The sequence below is a fragment of the Pinus tabuliformis genome, chromosome 6 (genome assembly GCF_031772625.1).
Source record: "Pinus tabuliformis cultivar Carrire ecotype Pingquan chromosome 6, CPIR1, whole genome shotgun sequence".
In the NCBI taxonomy this organism is placed as follows: Eukaryota; Viridiplantae; Streptophyta; class Pinopsida; order Pinales; family Pinaceae; genus Pinus; species Pinus tabuliformis.
In genome coordinates, this window is record NC_142292.1 from 486,191,916 (window position 1) to 486,199,419 (window position 7,504).

Sequence of the window (7,504 nt, forward strand, 5' to 3'; positions counted from 1 at the left end):
GGTATAGGATATGGTACATGTAGTGGTAGAAGTAAAGGTACAGGTAGTGGTACAAGTGCAAGTGCACAGGATGTATACTCTCGTCTCACGGCATATGGATTGGTTAGATTTAGAGAAAAGATATATGTGCCAGATAGCAGTGAGCTCAATAAGGTGATCTTGAAGGAGATTCATGCGAAACCATATTTGGGCCACCCAAGTTATCAGAAGATGTTGATAGCAATGAAGAAATTATATTATTGGCTGAATTTGAAGAAAGATGTAGCAAAGTTTGTGGCTAAGTGTTTGGATTGCCCGCAAGTGAAGGCAGAGTGTAAGCATCCAGGTGGACTTCTACAGTCGATTGTAATCCTAGAGTGGAAATGGGAGGTCATTTCCATGGAATTTATTACAGGTTTTCCAAGGATAGTGAAACAGCATGATTCCATCATGATAGTGGCGGACACGTTGACCAAGGTAGCGCACTTCATTCCAGTGAAGTCTACATTCTTAGCTAGCAATGTAGCACAGGTATCCATCAAAGACGTGGTCAGATTGCATGGAGTTCCAAAGAATATTGTGTCAGATATGGATGTGAAGTTCACTTCCAAGTTTTGGAAGGAGTTATTTGCAAGTTTGGGCATAGATTTGACCTTCAGTATAGCTTATCATCTATAGACATATGGACAAACAAAGAGGGTCAATAGGATATTGTAGGACATTTGAGGTTGTATGTGATGCACATGCAATGGAAGTGGTAAGAGTACCTTCCACTGGTATAGTTCGCTTACAACAATGGGTACTAGGAGTCACTGAGTATGATTCTGATTGAGGCATTGTATGGGCGGAGTTGTAATACTCCCATCAATTGGAGTGATCTAATTAACATGGTGTTGATTGGACTGGACATGTTAGCATACATGGAGCAAGAAATGTAGGTAATCAAGAAGAATTTGAAAGTAGCACGGGATAGGCAAAGAGATATGCAGATTAGAACAGGTTGTTCAAGGAGTTCCAGGTTGGGGAATAGGTGTACTTGTGCATCAAACCGAAGAAGAGCTCCTTGTAGATTGGATCATGGCACCCTAGTTTTTTGGACCTTTAAGGATTATTGAGAGGATTGGTTCAGTAGTCTATCAACTTGCACCACCTCCTCCATTGAAAGTCCATGATGTTTTCCATGTGTCATTACTTAAGAAGTATGTTAAATATGTTGATCATGTGATTAACTAGTTTGTATTGCAGGTGGAGCTAGAAGGAGAATTTCAGTCGGTACCACAGTGTATTTTGCAGAGAAATGTGTTCATGCTTTGTAACCAAGCAATCAAGCAAGTTAAAGCGCAATGGAAGCACTTTGGGCCCAATGAAGCTACATGGGATATGGCGGATCAAATGTAGGCTATGTATCCTTTATTATTCGGTGGTTGAGCGGATGTTTTGGTATATGTCTTTGGTATATGATTTTGGTATATGTTTTGATGATGTTTGGTATATGTACATATGTATATGGATGTAAATACCATGATTAGATATGTTATAAAGCTCCAATAAGCAGTATGGGTGTCATGTCATTATGATGTTATACTTGTTATGTTGTTTTTTTAGTTTTCTTCTCAGCAGGATGATCATTGTAAATACTGCAACGAGCTAAGTTATAAAGCTCCATGGGCAGTATGTTTTTCTTACAACAGCCTTGTTGGTTGTAGGTGTTGTTGAACATCAAGGACAGTGTTCCCCCAAGGGGGAGGGTTCTGTAACAACCCTGGTGAAAATTCCATGTAATAAAAGTTAATAAAGGCAAAATAATAACCACGGTTGATGGGACACTTATTCCAAGTTGAATGTTGGGAAAAATCATAGTGATGGGGATCACTTGTGATTGATTAATGGCTAAGGAAATTGGCAAAGGATTTGGAAAGGAAAAATGGCAATTTTGGCACATTTATTTATGAAAATAATGGAAATTAGGATAAAAGGTAGGTGAAAGGTCACAGGTTGCATGTGAGGAGGAAAATAATAGAAAATGAAGAAAATAGAGGCCTCATTGATAATAAAAAAATAGTTCTGAGGATCAGTACACAGACTTTTTTCAGTTCAGTTTTGGAGCTCTCTCTCTATTATCTCTCTCTCTCATATTCTTGGACACTTAGAGTTTTCTTGGAGCACTCTTGGAGAGTGTGGCATACTTGGAGTTTTGGAGCAAGAAGGAAAAGGAAGAGCAAGAAAGCACAAGAAGACATCGGGATCAGCAGCTTGCAGGTACCAAGTTGCATGTATGTTTTCCTCACTAGTTTTGGCATGCATGGCATATGCATGTGGTTTATTGGTCATGATCTATCACTGGCATGGACGATTTCCTGGATTGACAGTGGATTTGCCTAGTCTTATCATTTCATGGATAGCCATGGTTTTGTGGGTTTATTTCTTTGTTTTTATGGTTGGTTCTCATGTTTCCTTTATCTTGGGTTGATTTACTAGTTCTTGGAGCCTTGGTTGGAAAAACTCTTTGGAGCCCTGTAACAGCTTTGGTTGAGTTATTATTCTTGGAACCTTGGTTGGACAAACGCTCTAGAGCCCTTCATGGGTAGAGTTACTAGTCCTAGAGCCTTGGTTGGACAAACACTCTGGAGCCCGGCAGCAGTTGTGGATTGAGTTACTAGTCCTAGAGCCTTAGTTGGAACATACGCTCTGGAGCCCTTGAAGGCTCTGGTAGAGACCAATTTGGTGATGGTTTTGTGATGTCTGGACATGAGGTGGAAACAATGTTTGATGGGTTGAGGTGGTGGGCCTCTTGAAGCCCTGGATGGTTTTCGATTAATTTGTTTTATGGGATCCCACATTCATTTTTTGAATATGGCACAAGGGTGACTAGTTGAAGAGAGTTTTGGCTCAACCATGTCTATAGTCGGGAGGTTTGTGGAAGTCCCACAATTGGTTGAACTTTGCATCATTAGTATGAAGTTATTTCTCCTTGTTATTTTATGAGTATTTTACTGGTTTATATGTGGATCATATGGTTGTTTTTTCCTTGGTATTTTTGTTGGTATTATGTTGGTTATGAATATGTATTATGATAGTGGCTATGTATGTCTCTCATTATTTTTTCACTTATAAATGAATGAACAATGTATCTATGTCCTAATGGATGAAACTACAGCTAATGTGTTGAGGCATCAATGCTTCTTAGCAATTCTCATATGAGTATGAGACCTATATGCTTAGATATGTTGTTTACACCTATAGATTACATATTTGCGATATGTTTGATGAAATGTTTGTCATATCTAGTAGGGGTAATCAAGGGTTTTTTTAAGTAATTGCATTTGTATCATCATTCCATTGTTATCTTTCTATTCTGAAGGTATCATTGAATTTTGGGTAATGACCTGGGCTCTAGGCCTAAAAAAAGTGGCTCAAATCCCAACACTAGCATAGTGCTTAGCAGAATAGTTCGTGGATGTTGGCATACTATGTTGTGGGAGTGTTAGAGCCTTCTGGACGCATGCATGCCCATGTCATGGGAGCGTTCGAGGGTTAATTGGTCTAAAAACTCAGTGTAACTCAACAGTTAGTTCTCTGAGAGGTTAGGATGGTTCCTAGGAGTCTTGTTCTTGTTGTGGAAGGTCTGTATGGTGTGTTTCCATCACTTCCACTTCCTTAACATGACTTAAGAGGTCGAATCATATCATAGTAACTTCTCATCACATGTTTACCCCGGTTGGACGGTTACTTGGGTAGATGTGGGAGGAGGGTGTTAAAGTACCAATCTTTTGCAACATCTTGCAAATACCATAGTTGTAGTAGATCTGACCTGCAAATATATGAAAATAGAAAATATGCCTAGAAATATCAAAATTGATCCAACAATAGAAATAGAAATACTTCTTTATTAATATCAAACCCTTGAGGTAGGGAAACACCACTCAACTACTCCTTAGGGAAGGAGATCACTCAAGCCATCAATCTTCATCCTCAATGGGGAGTCTCTAGCCTCCATATAGGCTTCATACATACAATACCATGGGTAATAACCATGGGTCTCTCAATACCATATATCCATTACTATGTGCTTATCACATTATTTCCTAACTACTTGTGGTCTCTTACATTATGCGGGTTAACAACTTTATTTATTAACTATGGCCCATTTATTTATTACCCGTACATCTCGTTATTACCTTGGGTACCTCTCTCTATAGCCCATATTGTCCCCCCCTAGGTATATTAAAAATATACCTGCAAATGTATTAAACATGGAAATATGTCCATTAACTGCAAATATTCCCAAGATAAACAAAGTATAAAAATTTTAGATCTTTATTAATCAAAACCCTTGAGGTAGGGTAACACCATACAATTACTCCTTAAGGAAGTAGAGCACTCCACAAGCCATCATTTGTCAATACAAAACCAATACTTCACATCCTCAATGGGGAGTCTCTAGCCTCTATATAGGCTTCATAAATACAATACCATGGGTAATAACCCTGGGTCTCTCAATACCATATATCCAATACTCTGGGTTTATTACATTATTTCCTAACTACTTGTGGTCCCTTACATTATGCGGGTTAACCACTTTATTTATTAACTATGGCCCATTTATTTTTATCCTTACATCTCATTATTACCTTGGGTACCTCCCTCTATACCCCATATTGTCCCCCCTAGGTATATTACAATAGTACTTGGGTGATAATTTATTATCCTTATTAGCTTGCTTGAGGGACATTTCTTTGTATGGTTGTATTCATAAAAATACCTAGTCACCTACATCAAAACTTCTTTCACTGCAATTTTGATATGCCTATTGTTTCATTCAATTTTGCGCCAAAGTGAGGTTATCCTTTAAGAGATGGAGAACTTGTTGTTGATGATTGATGTGATCTTCCACTACTTGAACCTTATAACTTTCTCTTAAAGATGATGTGATGGATGGTGGATGATATCCATAAAGTTCCATAAATGGGGTAATTTTTGCTACAGTATGGAAGGAAGTGTTATACCACCATTTAGCTAGAGGTAACCACTTCACCCAATGTGTTTGTTTATCAGATACAAAGCAATGAAGATATCCTTCCAAACATTTTTTCACTATCTTTGTTTTATCATCAAAGTGATGATGATAAGATGAGCTATGAGCTAATTGAGTGCTAGGACAAGAAAATAATTCCATCCAAAAAATTCCAGTGAAAATGGGATCTTTAGCACTTACAATAATATTTGGGTTTCCACGTGGATTTTGAATTTTTTCCATAAATGCATCAGTAATTGTATTGAATTTAAAAGGATGAAATAATGCACAAAAATGTGCATACTTGGTAATTCTATCAAATACCACCATGATGACACTCTTTCCTTCAGACTTGGGTAACCCTGTGATCAGATCTATTGAGACCTACCCCCAATGCTGACTTGGAATGGCTAAAGGTTGTAATAGACTCAGGGTTTTAATTGTCTCAACTTCATTTTGTTTGCAACCCAAAGATTCTACTACAAAATTTTGAATATCATATTTAATGCCATCCCAAAAAATTATTTCTTGATCCTGTGGTAAGTTTTTAAAAATCCTGAGTGCCCTCCTAAGGGGCAGGTATGAAATTCTAAAATAATATTTTGCTTGAGTTTGGAATTCTTACAAAGATATAAGTGATCATTGTACCATAATGAATCATTTTTCCATCTAAATGTATCATATGTATTGGGATCTTATTGCAACTTTTGAATGAGTGTCCACACCTCTTCATCATTCTTCCATTCATCCCTTTCTTTGGTTATCCAATAAAATTGGATAATAGAAATGGCACAAAGCACTGCTTCCACATCCTCATCCTTTCTTGAGAGTACATCTGCAACAACATTTTTCTTTCCTTTTTTGTAGATGATTTCAAATTCATAGACCACCATCTTTGTGACCCATTTTTGCTACTCTTTTGAAGATAATCTTTGTTCCAAAAAGTATTTAAGACTATCATGATATGTTTTTACCTTGAAGTGTCTTCCCATTAGGTAAGGTCTCCATTGATTTAGTGCACGTAATATTGCCAACATTTCCTTCTAATAAATAGGTTTGTGTAAATACTTTCCTTTGATTGGACGACTTTCAAAATAAATGTGTCTTCCTTCTTGCATTAAAACGTCACCAATTCCATTTCCTGAGGCATCACATTCCAAAAAAGGTTTTTGTGAAGTCTGGTGTAGCTAAGACCGGTGCTTGGCACATTTCCCCTTTAATATGTTCAAATGCCTTAGTTGATTCTAGAGTCTAATAAAATTCATATTTCTTCAGTAATGTTGTTAGAGGTGCTGCTATTCTCCCATAATTCTTAACAAACTTGTGATAATACCCTGTCAACCCGAGAAATCCTCAAAGATGCTTTATGGTTGTGGGGACTTTCCATTCCTTAATGGATTTAATTTTGTTATGGTCTACCTTAACACCCTCATGAGATATAATATGACCCAAATATTCCACCTCCTGTACTCCAAAGTAACATTTGGAGGTTTTTGCATATAATTGTTTCTCCTCCAATAGTTTGATCACCCTAACAACATGTTGAACATGATCCTTCCAAGGCTTGTTGTAGATTAGTATATCATCAAAAAATAATAACACAAATTTCTAAGGAATGGTTTGAAAATGGAATTCATCAAACCTTGAAATGAGGAAGGTGCATTAGTAAGGCCAAAAGGCATGACCAAAAATTTATAATGACCCTCATGAATTATGAATGTTGTTTTCATAATGTCTTTAGTCTTCATTCTAATTTGAATATATCCTAAACGAAGATATAGCTTGGTGAAGTAAATTGCTCCATGTAATTAATCTAACAGTTCATCAATGATAAGAATGGCAAACTTATCTTTAATAGTGAGCTTGTTGAGCTCCCTATAATCCGTACACATAAGCATGATCCATCCTTCTTGTGCACCAATACTACTGGAGCATAGGAAAAACTTTGACTAGGTTGAATTATACCAGCCTCTAGCATTTCTGCAATTATACATTCAATTTCACTCTTTTGAGCATACGGATATCTGTAAGGTATGATGTTTGGAGGAACACTTCCTGGAATCAAATAAATATCATGATCATCATCATTAATAGGTGGGGGGGCTTTGGGAGTCTCAAATAACTTGGAATGATTGTCCAAGACTTTTTGGAGATCTAGAGAAATAAATGATTTCGATGTTTGAACCTCTAGTGAGAATAATTGTGCACTTACGTCTTGTTGTTCTTTCTTCAGAAGATTTTCCATGCCATTAGATCTTATTATATTTCCTGGCTTCCTTGTGATACCCCTTAATTTAAATTCCTTTCCTTCTCAAAAAAAAAATCAAGAAAATTTCTTGAAAATTAAAAGTTGGCATCCCCAAAGATTGTAACCATTGGACTCCTAGTACAACATCGGCACCACCCATTGTAATGGAAAAAATCGGACTATTGAATACATATTCCCCCATGGTTAGCTTGATATTATTTCACTTTCTAGAGCAATTTATAGTTCTTCCATTTGTGACCATC